Below are 22,399 nucleotides of genomic sequence, written 5' to 3' on the forward strand. Positions count from 1 at the left end.
AGAGCATCATGTTGGTACTGCCTGGAAATTCCAAGCCCACGTTTCACCCGACTCTACACTAACCATGGGTGACCTGGGCAGGCCTGTGTGCTCCTCTTAACCCCAGTTTAATCATGAATAGAAATGAGGGCAATAACACAAACCTCATAGGGTTAGTGAGTCATTACTGAATTGTATCCCAACTTTGCAAGATGGAACCTTTAAAGAAACTTGGGCAAAAAGTCCGTACGCCCTCTCCATATTATCTCTTACAACTACATGGGAATCTACATTATATCTCAAAATAAAAAGTCTAATTTATTAAAGAGGCTATTGAGGTTAAACGAACTCACTGTCTCAAATAAGGAACACACAGTACAAATAGGTCAATGCCCAGCCCATGAGATACACTCAGTAAACATTCCCACTGAGCCCACTGGTCCCTCCAACTTCAGAACACGATGATGTGTCCTCATGGCCAGAGGCCCCTGCACCTGAAACTAACAAAGCTAATGGTCCCCACTTTCAAGATCCCCTGCCACCACCATAGGACTAAATTTGTACTTGTAATTTTTTTCTTTATATTAAATAGAAAAACGTAATTGCATAGCCTTCAGGCCACCAAAACCTGACTACAGAGATCATGATGGCAGCCCTTCTTCATGAAACAATAAAATGAAAAGCCATTTCCACAAGATTTCTGTGTAAATCTACTAGGGAACTTCATCCTGGACTGAGAGGAAGAGGACTGGGGAGGAGGGGGCAATCTGCGGCACACAGACCCATGGGCCACCTGACCCACGATGGACTTTAGACCCAACACTCACCCTCAAGGAACTTCAAAATAGACACTGACAGAGTGCTGTGGACAAGATTTTTTTTTTTTTTTAAAGAAATCCCTTATTCCCTCGCAGGTTTTGTTTCTACCGAGAAACAAATGTCTTATGTGTATAATGTTTCACAAAACACTTAAATTATTATCACCCCAACTTGACACATTAAGAAACTGAGGGAGAGAGGTTTATCACATTGTGCAAGATTAGAGAGAGGCAAAAAAAAAAAAAAAAAAAAGATTTGAGAGAGGCCACGTCGGACACCGTATTTAACCCAAGCCCCTGTTCCAGTGCTCACACTAGAAAGTGGGATATACTGCCCCTTTACTGCCCTCTCCCTGCAATAAATCTCTGAAGACACATTCTCTGCCACCTGGAATCACAATCACTTCAATTTTCCACAAAGAGCTATGTCACATTTTGGATGTGTCAAAATCTATATGTTGAATGGGAGGAGAGATTTGTATTTTCTGTTTCTCAAAGGAAACATGGCTTAAAAGAAACTGAAAAGCACTTTTCTAGTCTATGTCTTCATTGTGCAGAGAAGGAAACGGAGGCTCAGAAGAGATGAGGAAAGGGTCTTATTAACAAATATTGCCTCAGCGCAGCACCAAGCCAGACTTGGGCACTTCTGGGGGAGGATCTGGAAGGCCCAGGAGAATGAGTCTTAGAAAACGGAAAGAGAAGAAGCATACAAGGCCCCGTCTCTACACCACCATACCATGAAGTTCCACCAAATTACCCAGTATGGGTGCAGCCAACATTAAGGTGGGATAAACAGGTTATAGAAACCTGGAAGTCTCAACCATAGTGGAAATTCCAACATTTACTTTGTTTTTTTTCCCAGTTCAAGCATCAGCTCAGTGGGCACTCTGTACCAGTCACTACACGAGGCCTGGAGTTCTCCCAAATACACAACTCTTATATCACGTGAGCAAACCACACACAGGCCCACCAGAAGGAAAATGCCCACAGATAAGGTGGAATTAATGAAACTGAAAGCAGCCAACCAGCATATATTACTAGCAAAAACGGTGCTGCTAGAAATAGACTCATGGACATAGAAAGCAAACTGTGGTTAGCAGGCAGGAAAAAGGGGATTAACAGATACACGTTAATAAATATAAAATAAATGACAAGGACCTACTATATAGCACAGGGAACTATATTCAATTTCTTGTAATGAGTTGTACTAAAAACAATCTAAAAGATATATAGATACATATGCATATGTTTATAACTGAATCTCTGCTGTACAACTGAAACTAACATTCTAAATTGACTACACTTCAATAAAAAATAATTTTAAAAAATATGTAAAAATAAAAGCAACGCCATTTAGAAAAAATAAAAGAATACTCTGATCCCCTTAGCTGTAGGTGCTGGAGAATTCTGGTTACAAACACCAAGTCCACTGGATCACTCCAGCACTGGCTGTCACTCTTTCTGACCATCAGAGAGTCACTTGGCTTCATTGAGTTTCTTTTCTCTTCTGTGAAAGGCTTCAGTTTGCAACTAACGATGTATAGAATCTCATCATTCACAAACCCAAAAATTAATGAGGACTTCCCATGGGCCAGGCTCTGGAAATATGAAAATATAGGGTCCGAGATATTTTCATGGGTAGAAGTAATTTATGCCATAAAGACATTAATTCTTTTTGCTTTGATAGACTGATTCAATACAATTCTGTTTAGATTTCCTACCAGATTTTTTATGGGTAACAAGATAATTTATGGTCAGGAACAACCAAGAATCTTCTTTAGAACCAGCACTGGGAAGGTGTGTATAGGTCAATCATTTCCACTGGTCTTTCTGAAGTGATGAAAACGTTCTGGAATATTAATGGTTGCACCACTGTGAATATGCTAAAGCTGCTGAATTGTAGCATTTAAGTGGGTGGACTTCATGGTGTGTGAACAATATCACAACAAAGACGTTAAATGAAAAAATATTTCTTGACAATTATTTTTCCCTCTATACAACTAGTCTGCCCCACAATTTAAGAAGAACCAAAAAACCAAAACAAACCAAATTTTGCCAGGAGCTCTTTAGGACTGCAAAGTCCCTGAGTCTCCAACGCCTCTGGTGGTGCTGTTCCTGTTAACAGACCCTAGCTGGGCTGGGCTAGTTAGGGACTGTAACTATCTTTTTAAGATCGACGGTCACACGTTTCACCCTGGGAGAGGGAAAGATGGAGGATGTCACAGCCTCATGCCTTCAGCTCATTTTTAACTGAATCAAGCCTTGCTTTCAACACTGTAATCCCTTTCACTATAAAAACAGTGACATCATCAAGCACCGCCATCATAACACGTGAAAGTGTTCAAGGTACTTACCTGGGGCAGAAACACTGAGGGAGGAGACGGAAGCTCGCTCAGCACTGACGCTCCCTTTTCCCGACTCCACCAGGAGAAGCTGGGGTTCACAGCCGGAGGCTCTCAGCCCGGGGAGCAGCGCCCACACCACTGAGGTGGCCCCCAGGGAGAGGGGAAGGGAGACGAGGGCAGCCCATGGGTCGCGGGGCAGGGAAAGCCGGGGGGGGGGACGAGGGCTGTAGCCCCGCTCGGAGGCCAGCCCCAGCCCCAGCCGCCCGCCCCCATCCGGGTCCGCAGAATCCGCCCGCCCGGGACACAGCCCGCCCAGGGGCGGGGACGGGCCGGCGGCCGAGGAGAGGCAGCCCGGGAGGAGAGGACTCGCGGGTGGGAGAGGGGAAAGGGACGCCAGCCACGGACAGAGGGGAGCCCGGCTGGGGCGAGAGGCGGCAGGTGCACACCTGGCCCTGGACAGCTGTGGCCGGGGCGCCGGGGCAGGAACAAAAGTCCTACCAGGCGAAAGAGCTGAGCAGAATTTGGGGCCGATCCCCTGCTCGGAGCTGGAGCTTCCAACCCTCGTTCCAGCTGGCACCGACTGCGCATGCGCAGGAGGGCCAGCGATCCTCTCTGGATTCTGTGAGAGAAGGTGGGGAAGCGAGGGACGGAGAAGATGGGAGGAGGAGGGGAGAAGGGGAAAAGTGGAGGGAGAGAAATGGACAGGAGGAGCAGAGAGAAGGCAGGGATCTGGAGGGTTGAGGAGAGTAGCAGTGATGGAGAGAAATAGTTTTAACTCTGGGGCATCCTGAAGGAGGCAGCAGTCCTGCCTCTGCACACTTCTCTAACCCTTCAAGGCCCGCAGCTCATATTTTACCTCCCTGGTCCAGCCCTCCACACAAGGCCTCTGCAGGACCCATACAGGGATCACACCCGTTGCCCCAAAGTGGAGCTGGGTTTCCTTTTGCTCTGGGAACCAAGCACCCGCAGGAGTTGTCGCTCAGAACTACATTGGAAAGATTACCTATTCCCCTTTTACACGCTGGGACACAGGCAGGCAAGATCTCTGCCTTACCTCCACTCTCCCAGTTTTTGTGCTGGCGGGGAGCGGGAGGTACGAGGTCAGATACCAGAAGGATCATACTGCCTGAGTGTTGATGCATAGTCCCCATCCTTCCTGGGTAAACCACACCCCACATTCGGGGAACCATCAAGGGCTCACAGTATGTCCCTGGGTGTGGGATAGCTGCCCTCAATTCCAGTGCCCAGCTTGCTAGGAAGATAGGAGTGTTACTGAGTCCAAATTCATTCTCGTTAGTGCAGGACAGGCCAGTAAGTTGGGAGACCAGGTGTTGGGGCATGGAATAGCAACTTTCTGTAGACCTAGATGGCAAACTAATGTCCTGGAAAACCATCTCCCCAAGTCAGAATTCAGGCTTCTTTCCTACGAGCTTGGTTTTTGCAATCTTCTTGATGTAGGGATACTTTGTTGTTAGAATCCTTTGTTCTTGCAGCTATCTGCCTGGGTCAGATCCCTGTAAACCTCCAACAAAACAAACGTTATTTTCTATTATGTAACTTGTTATCTTTATATGAATGGAAAAGTGTTAAAAATCCTTAAAGGACAGAGCATTCAAAATAGGCTCTCCTGTATATTTTAGGCTCTAGGCAACATTGTTTTACAAGCAAGATGAAGCCTAGGAGACAGAGCACAGGGTTAAGTCAAAGGAACAGATCTAATATGGAGTCAGATTTGTTCTTTTCTATTACCAGGGCAGAAGACACTTGAGGTTTTAAATCCCTTTAAGTTAAAAATAAGTAATACTTTAAAGGAATTTACATACATAGGTCGGAATGTGCATAGCATATCTGGAAAACACACAAAGGATTGTAAACAGTGGCATCTCCAGGGAGGGCTGAAAGAAGAGAGGATGAGGGAAAACTTCTTTCACTTGTGTATTTTTGTGCTCTGTTTGAAATTTTTTAACCACATGCATGTATTTCTTTTTCAGTTAAAAAAAATGTGTAATGGAGCAAAGGAGTAGCAAGCTCAGCAAATACAGCAGCCATGGAATCACTGAGCCATCACTTTTGATTTCAGCCAGGAAGCATTCATTGACTCTCTCCTATGTGCCCAGTGCTGTTTTAAGACTTCTTTTATTATTTTTCATAAAATAATTTAGTGCTATTCCTCACCCCTGCCCATGGCTGGTGGAAAACCAACTGAGTTTTTATTGAGTTGTTTTCCAAGAAGTAGAGATCAGTTATAAACAGAACACATCTTCAGGGCAAAACAGGCGGAGTGGTTTTCCAGCAGGCCAGATAGCTATGAAGGGTTTTCAACAGAGGCACACAGAGCCTGAGAGAGAAAGCCTCCAGGACCCTAAAAAAGCTGCCCAAACTGCCTTCTCCATGGCACTACTGAAATAGGAAAGAAAAAATCTGACTCCATATTAGATCTGTTCCTATGACTTTAACCCTGTGCCCTGTTTCCTAGGCTTAGTCTGGTTGGTTCTGCACCTTTTGTAAAACAATGTTGCCTAGAGCCTGAAATATACAGGAGACCCTATTCTCAAGGCTCTGACTTTGAAGGATATTAACACTTTTCTATTCACATAAAGATAACAAGTTACAGAATAAAAAACAACATTTGTTTGTTGGAGGTTTACACGGATGTGACCCAGGTGAAGAGCTGCAAGAACAAAGGATTCTAACAACAAAGAATTCATACACCAAGTTTGCAACAACCAAGCATTCCCACTTCCCATTTTTAATATAAGAAGAGCCTGAAATCTGACTTGGGGTGATGGTTCCCCAGGACATTATTCTACCATTTCTCAGCTGGCTTTCCAAATTAAAGTCGCTATTTCTTGCCCCCAAAACCTGGTCTCCTGATTTATTGGCCTGTAATGCACGAGCAGAACAAGCCTGGACTCGGAAACACAGACATTGAAAGTACCCATTTGGTATATTAAATGACCTGCTTCTACTCATCTTCCTGACGTTTTATTCTCTTGACCACTCCTGCTATGTTTATGAAAAACCTGTCATGTGGACACATTTCCACCTCTAGCCACTACCCTTCCAGGTAAGAACTGATGCCAAGAAGGCAATGGAAGTTGCTAGAAGGTATTACCTGGACAAAATAGAGCAGAAGTGGGTTCTGGCTGATGTTCAGGAGCAGGCTGGAACACCTGACAAGATGTTATAAGTACGGATAGACAGCTGGGCACCAAAGGAGAAGCTTCTAAACTTCCATGAGGGACTTATTGGATAGGAAGGAAAAGTCTCAGACTATAGCTCGGATCCCACCACGAGCTTCCTGGGCGAGTCTGGGCAAGTAATTTAAAATTTCTAGGCCCGTGCTGTCCAACATGGAGCCACCAGCAACATGCAGGATTATGAAGTTATTCTGTAGCCAGACAGAATTATAAAAAGACATTTTATTGCAAAGGCCCAGCAGGTATAATATTTAAAAACGTTATTGGTTATCTTGATCTAAAGAGTTATTTTTGTATGTGTAGGTTTCTGTGGTTTGTAAGGCCTGTGACTAATGATTCGGTTACAGTGAAGTATTTTGAAATTATAAGTTACTGGACACAGTACCCTCATATCACAGTTGAAAAAAACTGATCCACATAAGCAAGGTGATCTGACTTATTAGTTATGAGCAGGGGCTCTGGGGCCAGCCTGCCTGAGTATAAATTCTCACTCTGCCTCCAGGGGGTTCTGTGTGAATCTTGGACAAATTATTGTTGTTTTTGTTGTCGTTGTTACTATTTGTGCCTCTTTTTCCTTACCTTTTAAGTAGGGAGGAATATGTAGACTCTACCTCCTACTGTGTTGGCAGGATTAAATGAGTAAACGTCTGTGCTGCCCACTTCCCTGGGTTTCAGCATTCTCCAGGCAATCAGTGCCAAACTCAGAGGCATTCTCCACTGTCTTCGTCAGTCTGGGATGCTGTAACAAATTACCGTGGGTCGGGTGGCTTAAACAACCAGCATATTCCTTATGGTTTGGAGGCTGAGACTTTCAAGGTCAATGTATCCTTGAGAGGATTGCCAGCTCGAAGATGGCTGTCTTCCCAATATCTTCATATCCCAGAGAGCAGAGAGAAGCAAGCACTCTGGGGGCTTGTATAAGAACACTAATCCCATTCATGAGGGCTCTACTCTCATGACCTCATTTTATCCTACTAATCACCTCCCAAAGGCCCCACCTCCCAATACCATCACCCTGGTAGATGGGGTTTCGACATATGGATTTTGAGGGGATGCAAACATTCAGTCCACACATCGGCTAAGTCTCCCCAACATGCAGTCATCAAACCTGTAGCTAATTTCAAAGTAATATTTATGTCTCTCTGCCCATTTCCATTCCTACATCCACTATCACTGAAGCCCTGTTACATTTTATTCCTTATTTTTCTGGTAGAGATTTAATTGATTCCTCTAACTCCAATGCTCCTCTCGCTCCAGTCTGCTTAACAGCCCTGCCAGGTAGGTCTTCCTTAAAACACCTTCCCACTTCACCTGGTTGTTTTTTAGTTGTAAATGTCAGAATCCTCTCCACACCCCATCCTATACCTTTAATCCGTTACACTACGGCTCACTATGTTATTTTCCTCTTACCAATGTAAGAAATTTCCATAAGCTTAAGAGCTTAAACCAGCACAGATTTATCAGCTTATGGCTGTGGAGGTCAGAGATCCAACACAGTTCTCATTGGGCTAAATTCAAGGTAGCAGCAGGGTTCCTTCCTTCTAGAGGGTCTAGAAGAGAATGTTTCCTTGTTGTTGCTGTTTTTTTCCAGTTTCCAGAGGTCACCCACCTTCCTTAGCTTGTGCCCCACGACTTCCTCCATTTTCATGGTCAGCAGCCTTTCTGAACATTGCTCTATGGCTACACCTCCCTCTGATTTTAAACTCAGCTGGGAAATGTCCTCCATTTCAAGGACCCCTGTGATTACATTCGGCCCACCTGGACAATCCAGGCTACTCACCCTATTGTCTCATCTCAGGATCCCCTTGTCCCATCCCATTCAGGCATTATGAATGTGGCTGTGACACTCACCTTTTGTAACATTTCCTCTCATGAGCATTTTATGGTTCAAGGCACATATGAATGACTTTTTGTTTTTCTTCCTTAGCCTTTCTACATTCAGTATGTCTGGTGAGATTATATGAATCCTTTTTATTTGTCCCCCTGCACTAATCTTTAATAATGTATCATGGGTTTAAAATGCTAACTGATAGACAATTTAGAAGACAGAAATCCTCTAAGATTTTTGTCCTAAAATATCTGTCATGCATTTTGCCATTTGCAGTAAAATGTCACAGGTGGCTACCCTGTGGCCGGGGAGGGACATGATTCTGCCATCACACTCCCCTCATTCTCACCAATGTGCTGATCACCTAACCAAGGACCTATGCTCCCCGCTTCGCTCACTTCCTCCTCCTTTCCACTGACTACCCTGTTCCCATCGCTTCCTTCATTCAGCACATCAGGATTTCATGACCACATTCTTCTCTAAATGGAATGGGTATCTTGAATCTAATGTCTGACAACTGTTCTTACTGTATATGCACACACTGACCTGCACATAACCCCGTCCAGCTCTTTATTTTCCTAGAATCTCCCAGAGGAATCAGTTCCATGATGGTGGTGATGATGATGATGATACTGACAATGATGACAGGGACCTCTCAAGGATTCTGATAAAGAGGGAATCAATAAAGGGAGGGAATCATTGCAAAATTGCCCCAGAGACAGGCTTAAAAGTAAATAACTGCTATAGTGTTTAATGAAATTGACTAATATTTAACTATTTTTAAAACTTTATATCACTGAATTTAAAATTTTAACGGGAATTCTCATTCACCAGTAACCAAGATTCAACTCTAGGACCAAAGTCTAAGGATTTCAATCTTCTAACAAATTGTCCACTAGCCTTTTAAACACGTGATCCTTTTAAAAAGCTTAGTGCTGGGCTGAAAATAAGCAGGATTCATATAATCTCACCAGACACAGTGAATGTGGAAAGACTAAGGAAGAAAAACAAAAAGCCATTCATAACGTCTTGAACTTCACGTTGCTCACAGGAGAAAATGTTAGCCAAGGTGAGCGTCACATCAACATGACACCTGAGTGGGATGGGGAAGCTGATCTTCCTCATCAGACATTTATCCTGATTTGTTAGATGCCAACACAGTTTCCTCATTGGATTTGCTTCTAACAAGTATGGAAGAATTTACGTTCTACCAAAAGCAGTCTAAACATTTTCCCCTGCTGTCAGGTCTCTGGACTGAATGTCCCCACAAGAAGGACATGAATATGTTTCATAGGGAATTCTTCCTGAGAAGCAACAGGATTTTCGAGGGAAGAACTGCAGGCTCCCCATGGAGGGCTGGAGGAGGGCTAGAGGGGGCACTGGAAAAACAGCAGGAGTGAGTTCAGATACTACCGCTCAGGTTGCCAAAGACAGCACTGCTATCTCTGAGGATATGACATTCTCCCAAAAGTTCCATGAGTGAAGGTACCTGTGAACACTAAGCAGGTTGTTAAGAAAGAGCAGCACATAATTTGCGTCACAGCTCAATTACAGTATGTTTTGTTATTTGGAAAATAATTAGCCCATTTTCCTTTGAAACTGCAGCAGTAGCAATAGAAATAAAAAAGGCTGAGCCATCTTGGAGAAAACAATCAATAAACAATTCTAAATCTGCAGGATTCCTTGACGATATGCAAGCAGTGAGCTAGATGTGTGCTGCAGATACCTCTTACTGCAGGTCTCACTCCTGCAAAGCATAGAACTAGTTTTCTCAGCAGACAGATGGAACCAAGTCAAGATTCCAAATCTTGAGAGATTTACTATATGGCAGGAAAGATCACAAAGTACATCCAGCCAAATATGAATAAATGTAATCAAATATTATCAAATGTGATAGGAGCACAGATGAAACAGAAATTCCTTTCACCTGGGATCTAGAGAGACTTCTTCAGAAAATGTGGCTTTGGAGATGGCCAAAGACATGGGTGGAAATTTGGCAGAACAGGATGTAAGGAATTTTAAAACTGATTCTAAAATTCATATAAAAATTCAAAGGATCCCAAATATCCAAAACAATTTTGAACAAGAAAAACAAAGTTGGAAGACTTGCACTATCTGATTTTCAGCCTTTTTTTTTTTTTTTTTTAACTACAGTAATCAGAAAGTATGGTGTTGGTGTAAAACAGGAAAATAGAATAATGGAGCAGAATAGAATGTTCAGAACTAAACCAACACTTATATAGACAATTGATTCTCAAAAAGGATGCAGTGGAGGAAGGATCTTTTCAACAAGTAGTGCTGGAAGAATTAGATAGTGAAATGCAAAAAAAAAAAAATGAACATTGATCCACACCTCACAAAATATACAAAAATTAAGTCACAATGGATCATAGATCTTAATAGGAAATCTAAAACTATAAAACAGCTAGGAGAAAAAGCATAGGCTTAAGCTTTATGACCTTGGGTTTGGCAAAAATTTCTTTGCTATGACACCAAAAGTATAATGTATTTTAAAAAGAAACTGATAGAGTGAACTTTATCAAAATGAAGACTCTTCAAAGCTGTTCTAAACACTGCTAAGCAAATGAAAAGACAAGCCATAGACAGAAGCTATTTGCAGATCATATATCTGATAAAGGTCTCTCTTTGTATCTGATCCAGAATAAAGAGGTCTCAAAACTCAATAATAATGCAAACACCTGAATGAATGAATGAGGCCAGAAAACACACTTCAGTAAAGATATCCAGATGGATAATAAGCATATGAAAAGATGCTGATTAAAGATGCCATTAGTCATCAGAGAAATGCTTTTACAAACCAAAGTGAGATACTAGTACACATACATACAAGAATGAATACGATTAGAAAGACCGACCTTACAAAGTGCTGGTAAGGAAGTAGAGCAACCAGAGCTGATACACACCACAAGGAATTTACAATAGTACAATCATTTTGGAAAAGTCTTTAACAGTTTCTTTAAAAAAGGTAAATACCTATCTACCATATAACCCAGATATTCCTCATCTGGTGCTTTAGAAAAGAAAAGCATATGTCCATATAAAGACTTGTAACCAAATATTCACTGCAATTTTATTTATAATAGCTCAAGTTGTAAATAACCCATGCATCCATCAAAAAGTAAATGGAGAAACAAATGATGGTCTATCCAAACACTGCTCACAACAAACTCTTCAGTAAAAACTCAGCACTAAACAATACTCTGCTATAAGAAAAATAAGCTATTAATACAGCAACACAGATGACTCTCAAAATAATTACACTGAATGAAAGAAGTCAGACAACATAGAGTAGATACTGCATTAATCCATTCATACAAGGATCTTGAAAATGCAGACCAATATGTTGTGATGGAAAGCAGATCAATGGTTTCCAGGGGAAGAGATGGGGAGGGAGGGAGGGACAACAAATGGCAGGAGAGAAGCTTTGTGGGTGATGGGTATGTTCACTCTCTTGAATGTGGTCATGGTTTCTTGGGGATATACTTATGTCCAAACGTATTAGCTGTACACTTTATACGTGTGAAAATTACTTTGCCAAGTATACCTCAAAGCTGTTTTAAGAAAAAAGGCACTTCAGTCCTGATCCACCTCAGCGCCTGATTGGAGCGACATGATCAGTCCCTCACCCTGTTTGCCTAACAGGAAGGTAGAAAACCTCTCACGGAAAATAACATATGGATTTTTCATTTGCAATGTCTGCCATGTAATAAAGAATTTCAAGACATGCAACATGTCAAGACTATATAACGGATAATATGAGAATAAGAAACATTAGACAAAGGATGCAAACCCCCAGGTGATGTAGGCCTCAGAGTTACCAAAAAAGGCTATAAAATACTTTTAATATATTCAAGAAAATAAGGAAATTATGGGAGAATAGACAACAGGGTAAAGACTTTCACCAGAGAAATATACTGGAATGTATTTTTAAGAGAAATCAAACAGATACTCTAGAACTGAAGCTTTCAGCTCAGGAAACAGGTAAACAGAGCTAATTAGGATCCCTTTTAAGTAAAACTTTCAGTAATGCCGGGTAAAATACAACAACAAATGTAACACAGAGCTAACTATGGAAAGAGAAGTTCCCAGGTGACAATACAAAGAGGACACTTAAAGCCCAGAGTGGTAATCTTGTGAGCTGATGCCACCACACCCTGGAGGGAAGGGGTTTTAATCTGCACATAAATAGAGATACAATGTCCATTTAGGGAAAAGGGTCCATACCAGATGTAGAAGACTCTTCCTTTATATCTATATAGGCAGAGACAGAGATGTAAAGTGGCAGCAGAGGTCACAGTGACACAGGGCCCTGGGCCAAGGAGTGTGAACACCTCTGCAAGCTGGGAAAGGTAGGAAGACGAATCCCTCCCTGGAGCCTCGGTGTGGAACGTAGCCTTGGCCACACGTTGGTTTTAGCCCACTGACAATGATTTTGCACTTCTGCACAATAGAACAGTGAGATGATGAATGTGTATTGCTTTAAGCCACTGAGTCTGTGGTCCTTTGTTACAACAGCAAAAGGAAAGAAACTCAGGAACCAACATGAACATGAACCCCAAGCTGCCTGCTGTGCTGGCAAGAAGTTCTTTGTCTCTGAACCTGGGGGAGTCTCCTCTCTTCTGGCAGCATCCACAAACTACCTCATGCTAACTTGACAGCTTGCAGAGGGTTAAATCTTAACCCTGCACAGTTCTTGATATTTAGTTAATAAAAATGATGGTGTCATCATGGGTATTTTTCCATCTTTTAAATACCCTTCAGTCTTCTAATAAAGCTACCTCTAATTGAGAGACAGTGTAAATAGTTTTCAAACTTCATAATAAATAACTGTGGTTTTATTTGGTTACTTAAATTATGAGTAATAATATTCACATTAGTAAAAGTTATTAAAATCAACATTGTTTAATGAAAATATCATTTCTTTTTGCATGAACATGTATTAACTACAATAAATGTTCCTTGCTTTGTTCTACGATTTACTGTTAGAGCCTTAAAGAATAATATTTTCCTCAAAAGATATTATGGCAAAGGGATTTCTTTTGGTGGAACAGTTCCTGCATCAAATCTGGTGCATGGCTCAGGCCACTGGGAGCCTAGAGATGATAGATATTAGGAGGCATTTTAAACACAAAATGATTTTTAAAGGAATTAAACAACTGGATGTGTGAAAACAAAGAATCTGAGAATATTCTAGTGAAATAAATGTATTTTTCAGCTTAAGCAAGACACTGGGTGAATAAATCTAAAATGAAAAAACCACCCAGAGATCAGCAGTGAGTCATGCATGCCGTGTGACTGATCAAAACCAAGTTGTTTCCAAACCAGTGTGCAGGCTTGATGCCTTCATGAATCAAGTCTGTGTGGCACCAGGCCATCTCGAATACATGTTGATGAGGTATTTATAAGCCCTTCACCATCCCAGCACAAAGCCCACACATGAGCCACAAGACCATCACCTACACATCTGCAAAAGACACAGCATGGTGAATAGCACTTTTCTTGTTCAGTAGCCGGTGGCAGGGCACTGTGAGCAGACAGAGATACAGGGACACAGAGACACAGAGGCACTTCCCCTCACTCAGCTGATAACCTTCCGTGCATTCCTGGGGACAGGATTGTCATAAAATGCACCATGGATTGATCCTCCTCCTAGGAAAGGAACGGTAGGTCTGTCCTCAGGTTGGAGCAAGGGTGGCCGGAGGATCTCAGAAGAGCTGTTTCAGCACAACCAATAGAAATGTCTGCCACCGTGACCACGAGAGACAGGTCTCCTGCCATCCCGGTAGGCACCTGGGCTCCTGACAAAAGCTGGGCTCAGTAAAGGCTTGAGTAGAAGGCACAGACCTGAGGGATGCCCCAGCAAGAGACAGGAGGTAGGGCCTGGTTTATACTGCTCTGGGTGTATCCCAGCCTCATCAGAATACGAAATCAGAAATTTGCAAAACAGCAGAGCTGGGATGGATCATCTACTCCAGACTCCTCACCTTACAGTTTAAAGGGTGGCAGCCCTGGGAGGCAAAGCAACGTGCTAAAGGCAGAGCGTGGAACTGGCAGCGCCAGATGAAACGCACCATGGCAACCCCCGTTCAAGGCCGCTGACACTGAGGACGGGGCCAAGGTTTCCAACGAGGAGAATGAGACAGTGTAAATACTTTGTTCCCCCCAAAACCCCAAATGGCACAAAAACTAAGGCACAAAAACTCACCTTAACTAGCTCTCTTCTGAGGGGGCTCTCTTCTGTCTCCGTCTTTCTGTCTGTCTCCATTTCTCTCTCTCAGACACAAACACATACAATTTTGTGAAAGGGGACTTCCTGCCATACAAAGACAGACTTCACATCTTCAGAGAAACACTTGACAAAGCACATTTCCAATTCAAGTCTTTGTGTGAGGTCTGGGCAACTGGCTTATTTTCTAGAACAATAGGTGGTTCCAAAATCAGGAGATCATCTTCCCCAAAGGAAGAGTTCTGGTCCGTGTTGATGAAGCTGGGGGTGTCACATTTCATGAGCCCGTTCGGCTCCTCCTCTGGCCACCTGCTGCATCTGATGGCTTCCTGGAGCCGAACATCACTGTCAAGGGCTATGGTTGGGATACCAGCTTTGGCCTTGTCCAAGCGGTCCACTTCATTGACGTAGCAGTGAAAGAGGGACCTAGATTCGTCATTGTGCTGCCAGAGAACCCCTTGGGCACCAGCGGTCTTCCAAAGTCCGACACAAAGCTGTTCAGTCTGAATCTCTTCTCGGGAGACTCTGCATTGCAATAAAGAAAACCAAAATAAAAGATCGCTCACACTCTAGCTCGGTGACCTGAAGACTTATAGTTTTTGATACCTGCTGAGAGCAAATCCCTGCACAGAGCATGCTGACAAGCACTGGAAGTGAGAGACATCACTTTCGAACACATACAATTACACCCAAGGCAAAAGTCTCGTGAGGGCCCTTGGACCATCCTGAAAAGACATCGCTCCCTGAGAATCCTCAATACTGGTGCATCGCACACCAGTGTTTCTCAGTGGGACACTCAGATCATCTTCATCAGAATTAGTTGAAGTGCTTCTTAAAGTGCAGAATTCTGGGGTGCACACCCTCAGTGTCTCCAGAAGTAGGGACCGGCAGTCTGTATTTTCATAGCCACCAAGATCACTAAACATGCTCAAGTTTAGCACCGCGGTCTACATCGGGTCACCTGAGCATCGACAATGCTGTCTCATGGGGTGGGGGGGTGCCATGTGTGTCAGTGTGCTGTCCTACCCACGTGTATCCCCTGATTCTCAGAACTGACAGTGCAGTCCCATTGGGCAAGAAATACCACCATTTCACAATGCATACTCAGGGCGCCTGACTGACAGATACAATCAGTGCTAGGAAAGGGGACAAAACTCAGGTTCCTCATCGCTTGTTTCACTTACTGTGGGACAAATGATCAATTCAAGGGTAATAAATCAGTGTATGAGTGAATAACATGACTCTCGTTAGTCCCACGAGTGCCTGGAAGAGCGAGCCTGGGCACACTGAGAATCATAACAGCCCATCTACTTAATTGTCATCCTCCCCAGATTTATGTAAAGGTTACTTCCACCCAGGCAGTGACCCCTGAAGGGCAAGAATCATGTCTGAACACACTCTCAAATCCAGAACAGAACCTGACAACAATTAGGCTCTGGGGTCTGTGTTTAGCGAGTGTGGAATCTCAGTGATGCCAGCTCTTAGACCTTGCCTTCCCATCCCACCCCTCACGATATGGCCCTTATGACCAGCCCTCCCGGGGCTGGGGCCATGGAACCCATTTACAGGACTGGAAGAATCTGATCATGTAAACCATCCCCCAGATTATCACCAAGAGTCACCTGCATTTCAGGGATCAGTAATCCCAGAAGCTTTGCAGTTCAGGCAGCTGAGGGATTTTTATATCAGCTCTGTCTTCTACTGTGACTGCCTGGGTGACATCAGACAAGGAATTCTCAAAAGCCTGAGCTTTTCCTTTCAGGAATAATCTAAATAAAAAATCTCGTTGACCACTCAACAAGTGTGATGTGAAGATCAATGATTTACACAGGAGTACAACATTCACTAGGTCATGGATTTAGAATCAGAGAAAAATCATTTGAGAAAGATTGACAGAATGTAGCTTTAATGCAAATTTAAGTATTCTTACCTTTCAGTAAATCATCTTCTTCCCCAACTTATCACTTCACCCAAGTTTAAAAGATGTTTGAGAACAGGGATGAGTGTGCCAGCAATCTGGGACCCAATAACCTAAAATGTCACCTAGGAAAAAGAGGGGAGTAACACATTTTTAAAAAGCATGGTGAGGATGGCGGGGCCATCCCCCAACTCCAGACTAAGAAGCTCTAAGTAATAGATTTCCTGCCTGCCTGGGGCATCAGCTGATGTGAAAACCCACCCAGAAACCTCACTGTCCAGCAGCTCCTCCGTAACACAGGCTACACTTTCTCAGAATTAAGAATTGGGGCCAGTAACCACTTCGCTGAAGAATAAAGTCAAAGAAGAAGAAGAGAGTTCTGCCCCTCCCCAGGGGAGAGCCCAGACCTTGGGCTGCATGCACTGAGCCCACCTCCCAGGAGAAGGATAAACTGGAGAAGGGCGTCCTGCGAAACTGGGGCAGCAAATGTTCAGATGGGAACAAATTGACCGGCTGGCCAGGGACAGCCCCCTCCGTCGCTGCCTTGGCGGCTGCCTCCGCCCCCTCAGCACATCCTGCCCATTTCCGGTGGTTAAGCTGTCAGGGAAACAGTGCTTTGCGACCTGGGGCAACAGAGGCTGCCCCCAGGCGAAGCTGCGGGGGAAATGGGATCTAAACCACCAGCTCCCAAGCGGCAAGCTCCATACCCCCGCCAACAACCCGCCGCCCCCGCAGCCTACAGCACCCCCGGGGCAATATGTCCTGGAGAAGGGTGACCCGGGAATGAGGGGCAGCAGAGGCCACCCCCACGTCAGGCCTCCAGAGAGATGGGAGCTTATCCTCCAGCCCGCCAGGGGCAGACCCCCCTCCTCTCCAACCCCTGATGTCACCGCGCCCACCTCCCAGGAGCAACCTGACCGGGTGTGGGGTTTCAGGCTAATCTTGGGCGGGAGAGGCCGTCCCCAGGCCAGGTCAGGGGAGAGGAGAAGAAGTGGCCCCATTAGGCGGGGCAGCCGGCCGTCGCAGCTGCCTCTGCCCCTCGACAGCATCGCGCCCGCCTCCCAGGAGCAAGCTGACCTGAAGACGGGCATCTGGCTTCTTGGGCAGCAGAGTACGCCCCCAGGTTTGGCCGTGGGGAAGAGGAGAGCAAATTGACAGGCTCCGCGCTGCAGGTCCTCTACCCCTGCTGTCGCCTCCCCCACACTTTAAAGGCACTTCCCAGGGCGCCCCTCCCCCAGCAGGCTAAATGGGACAGGTGTGTCTGGTGATCTGAGGCAGGAGAGGCCACTCCCACACCAGGCCATCGGGGAGACGGGAGCCAATCCACCAGCTCCCCAGGCAGCCCCCTACCCCCACAGCAGCCACCGCTCCTGCCCCCTGACCTCACGGTGGCCGCCTCTAGGGAGCAGGCTGACCTGGAAATGGACTTCCGGCGAACTAGGGACAACAGGGACCGCCCCCAGGGCAAACCATGGGGAGAAATGGGAGCGAATGGACCGGCTCCATGGGAAAACCTGCCGCTGCTGCCACCACCCGCAACGTAACACGCCCGCCTCCTGGGGCCAGGCTGACTAGGATACACGTGTCTCTTAACCCAGGGCAAGAGACACCGCCCCCAGGACAAGCCGCGGGGAAGATGGGAGCAAATGTGCCCGCTCCCCCGCTGCAGGCCCCCGACCCCCGCCACCCGTGCACCCTGACTACCCTGCCTCCCGCCCCCAACAGGCAAAGTGGGAAAGGGTTATCCCGGGACCTGGCGCAGCAGAGGCCGCCTGCAGGCCACGCGGCACAGACATGGGAGCTAATCCTCAAGCTCCCCCGGGGCAGCCTCCCTATCCCCGCAGCCACCACCTTCCCAGCCCCCTGACTGCACCGCACCCATCTCCCAGGAGCAAGCTCACCTGGAGTCGGACCTCAGGCAAACCTCTGGCGGCAGACGTCGCCCCCGAGCCAGGCCGCGGGGGAGAGAAGAAATGGAGCAGCTCCCTGGAACGGACCCAAACCCCCAGCCGCCGCCGCCGCCGCCGCCTCCCAGGACCAAGCTCACCTGGAGACCGGCGTCCCGCCTCTACGGCAGCAGAAGCCGCCCCTGGCTCCGCCGCGGGGGAGAGCGGAGCGAATTGACCGGCTTCCGTGCGGCAGCCCCCCTATCCCCGTGGGCCCTGCACCTTAACCACACCGCCTCCACTCCCCACTAAGCAAGCTGAGTGGGACAGGTGTGTGAGGCGACCTGGGGCAGCAGAGGCCGCTCCCAGGCCCGGCAGCCGGGAGAAGGCAGCTATTCCATCAGTTCGCCAGGGGCAGCCCCGCTCCGCCCCCTTGCCGCTGCCACCGCCCCCGACCTAACCGCCCCACCACCCAGGAGCAAGCTTAACTGGAGTCCAACATCTGGCGAATCTCCGGCGGCCAACGCCCCCCCCCAGGCCAGGCTGCAGGGAAGAGAAGACATCGACCGGCTTGCCCGGGCAGCCTCCCACCCACCGCCGTCGCCGCCCCCTCCGACCCCTCCGCCAACCCAGACCATTGCACCAATCTCCCGGGGTCAGGCTGACTGCGAGGATGTGCACTTGCCTTCTGACCCTGGCCACGTGCCTGAGCACCTTCCTGCACCCCTACACTCCCTGTACCTCTGCACCCCTGCCACTCTCTGCACTTCCGCACTGCCTGCACCCCCGCATCCCCTGAACTGCCTGCACCCTCCACAGCCCCTGCACCCCTGCCACCACTTACACCTTTGCACTGCGTACACTCCTGCACCCCTGCTTGTCCCACACACCACCTCTTGGGCCTGTGGCAGAGTCTCTGCTGTTAGACCAATGCACAGGAACTCACATCTTTGTCAGTATATGATGCATCAGTGGACGTCTGGGGTTGGCTGCAGGAAGGTACATGTTCCCGGTCACTAGCCTGGGCCACTAGGGTGATCTCTGTGAGGTCACCCAGGACGGGCTCAGAGATGCTGTTCTCTGGGAAGAGAGGAGTTGAAACCGGTCTTGAGGGCAGAGCTGTGCTCACCAGGTCGTCCACGCTTCATGTTTTACACAGGGTTTCGGAGAATTGAAATTGATCCGGCCAAGTAAGACCGGCCTGCTGTGCGCCCACCTCAGTCCTGGGCTCTGAGGCAGACCGACAGGCTTCCACCATCAGGACACAGTTTGGGCACCTGAATGGTCCCTTGGAGGCATCCTATCACTTCTCGGGAAGAAGTCCGGCTGCTTCCACCCTATGGCCCTCCCTCCCACTGTGCTGGCCTCAGGAAGGTTCCTTATTTGGGGAAGAATGCAGCCCACACCCTACCCGACCCCTCACCTTTCTCTAACCCAGGCTGGTGCTTTCTCTGCCCTTCAGAGTCTGGAAAGCCATTTCTCTTCAGGTATGTCCCTTCTGAGATGGACTTGCTTCCACTCAATTCTAGGCGAGGATGCACCATGGAATGCACTGGGTAAGAGAACCAAAATAAATAGTTTCTTCTGTGAGGTTTTCTGTTTATCTACTGGGGCTGGGCTGTGTGTAGTTTGCTACAGCTATTCGTGCGAGAGGCTAAAGCCACCCGTGTGTCCTTGTTTTCATCTCCCCGCTGTCTTTGGGTTTTCCCTAGACACTCCTGAGACATTTACTTCTTTTAATTTTATTCCTGTTATTACACAGGGGCTCTACTGACATGGAGGTAAGGTGTTGGGGGAGCGGGACAGAGCAGGGCTTCTGTAGTCCTGTGATTAGTTCTCATTGAGCCTGTGCCCTGAGCTGTGACCTCCACAAATGTGTCTCTTTCCCCCACCCCAATTTGGGTGGCACAGAAGTTATTTCCCTTCCCCCAGGTAGGTTTGGCTCTGGTAAAATAAATTCTCATAAAAAAAAAAAAAACAAAACACAACCCCCCACAATGGAAGAGAATGTTCTGGGTGTATTTCAATAGAGCTATTTTTTCCTTTCCTGGCAGGAACCATGAGGAGTTTTCCTATGATCTTCACTCTGAGAACAGGATACGGTCCTGGATGTAAAATGCATGAAAAAGAGCAGGGGGCCCCTGTGACTGGCCCCCTGGAGTTGTCACACTCGGACTTCCCCACGCTGAGCCTCCAGCTGGCCTCAGGGACCTGTTAAATCTGCCTGCCCCCGGGGTTCTTACAAAAGCGTGTTCTGCCCTGGGAGCTGTGACTCTCCAGGCCTGCCCGGCTGCCTCTCTGTGTTGGGAGCAGCTTTCCCCCTCAGTTTTCTTGTGGATCTAAGAAGAGCAGTGGGTTTGCAGCTCCCTCAGCTCTGGTGTTGTTTTCAGGACAGAAGGAGCAACTTCTGAGCTCCACACGAGCTGGACCAGAGGCTGGAAGCCTCCTCTCCTCTGCCTCCATGCAGACAATCAGTGGCTGTGGTTCTGGCCGAGTTTCTGAAGATGTGGATTTAAACACACACATCCCAGCCCCCACAGGAGCACACAGTCCCATAAATCCCTACAACTTCCACTGGTAACTACGGAACTGATGAGGACACGGGTTTCGGGGCTGCAGAGGCCTGACTGCATGACTTTCTCCGTGGCCTATTAATGTGGTTATTATGGGCCTTGTCTGAAGTGGCTTGCTTACCGCACCTGGTACATGGGAAATACAAAATAAGTGCTAGAACCTCCACTTTTTCTCCCTCTTGGGCCTTCCAACCTAAAAATAATACGTGAACTCAGATGGCCTAGTCACCACAATGAGGTCGGACCAGCCCGGCTCTCCTGAGTGATGGGCACTGACTTGTGCATTAACTCGGAACAGTAGGGGAACCGCCTTCCTCTAACTGGGCCTCTCCCCACACCAGGCACGCCCTCAGCTGAGAAGGGGCCAACTCCCCCATTGAGGTGTGTGCTGGTGGCTTCAGTGTGACCTGGCCCTGCCGGGACATGAACCTGCAGTGAGGTGGAGAGTCAGGAGGAGGTGGGGTCCCTGCTGGGGGAGCAGGGGGCCCGGTAGCACCCTGCGCAGCCTGGTGCCTGGGGCTCCCCAACATCTCCTACGGCCCCCGGGTCGGCTCTGGTCTGGGACACTCCATGCACCCTCCCAGTATCTTTTCTTTAAGTCCCTTTTTTGCTTTTATCAGCCAGAGGTGGCTTCTGTTGCTTGTTCAGTGAAACAGTGCATCAGGAAACCAGACTATTTCTAAGATCAGTGAAATACGAACTTTGGTCAGCTCGTCGGGCAGACCGTGCAGCACAAATTCCCGCACAGGGCTGTGCAAATGCCTTACGTGAAGGGTCCTCATCATCTGTCTTCAGAGATACAGAAGCTCGTGGTTCAGGTAAAACCTCAGGGAGGGATTGAGGAATCCACAGCTGGTTGGTTTCAAAGACTAACCGGTCGGAACAGACCCCTGAGCTGTGGTCAGAAGCCTGGCTCAATGTCACGCAGACTCAGCACCCTAAGGGTCCGGTGGGGCCGGTGCTGTTTCCTTTACAGGCTCTCGTTGTGGAGTCACTGTAGCCCCTTACACTCAGCAGGGAATCCAGCCCTCTTAGCCCCCACCCTGAGTGTTCCATGACACAAATCTCGGGAGTGTTTAATTTTCATCTTTGTTTAGGAGGGTGAAGGTGGGGCAAGAGGAGAGATAAATTCACACTTAGTGACACCAAGTCACAGCCAGTACCTCCTCCTCGGAGAGCTATGTGCTCCCACAATGGTGGCTGGGGGGCTGGGCAGAGCCCCTCCTCTGGTCACAGAGGGACTCACTGCTCTGACTGCAACTGATGGGTTGGACAACCAATCCAGAGGGGACAGAGAATCTTTCCCGGGAATTTGGAACTGACACACAGAAATTAATTTCACTCATCTGGGGATTGGGAGGAGGGTGGGAATCAAATGAAACCAGAGCAGGAGAGAAAGTTACAAGTGAATGAGAGAGAGACAGAGAGACTGAACTTGTGAGAGTAAATAGTGTGAAGGAAGGATAACAATCAGGGCACAGAGGAATTCCAGCTCCTGGCTGTCTAGTGTGTCCCAGCCCATCAACACACCTGCGGGATGGTTAACATCATTCCAGTTTTGCAGATTAGGAAACAGGCTGAAAGAGACGGGGGTTGGCTTTGGGT

The 22,399-nt window shown here is 47.1% G+C and overlaps 1 protein-coding gene across 46 annotated transcripts in view; it reads right to left on the reverse strand.

The window, feature by feature from the left end:
* The window catches only part of LOC141577670 (trafficking protein particle complex subunit 9-like), a 90,529-nt gene that overhangs the window by 62,104 nt on the left and 6,026 nt on the right, over nt 1–22,399 (reverse strand). For 33 of the 46 annotated variants that reach the window (XM_074363275.1, XM_074363257.1, XM_074363256.1 and 30 more), the window contains 10 exons: nt 19,645–19,773; nt 19,168–19,301; nt 18,711–18,764; nt 18,237–18,424; nt 16,768–16,932; nt 16,348–16,460; nt 14,397–14,942; nt 6,922–7,081; nt 3,589–3,871; nt 3,152–3,280 (listed from right to left, as the gene is read on the reverse strand). The gene's annotated coding sequence lies outside the window, so the exon portion shown is untranslated. The other 13 variants (XM_074363246.1, XM_074363248.1, XM_074363255.1 and 10 more) reach the window with 13 other exon arrangements.

The sequence above is a fragment of the Camelus bactrianus genome, chromosome 5 (assembly GCF_048773025.1).
Source record: "Camelus bactrianus isolate YW-2024 breed Bactrian camel chromosome 5, ASM4877302v1, whole genome shotgun sequence".
Lineage (NCBI taxonomy): Eukaryota > Metazoa > Chordata > Mammalia > Artiodactyla > Camelidae > Camelus > Camelus bactrianus.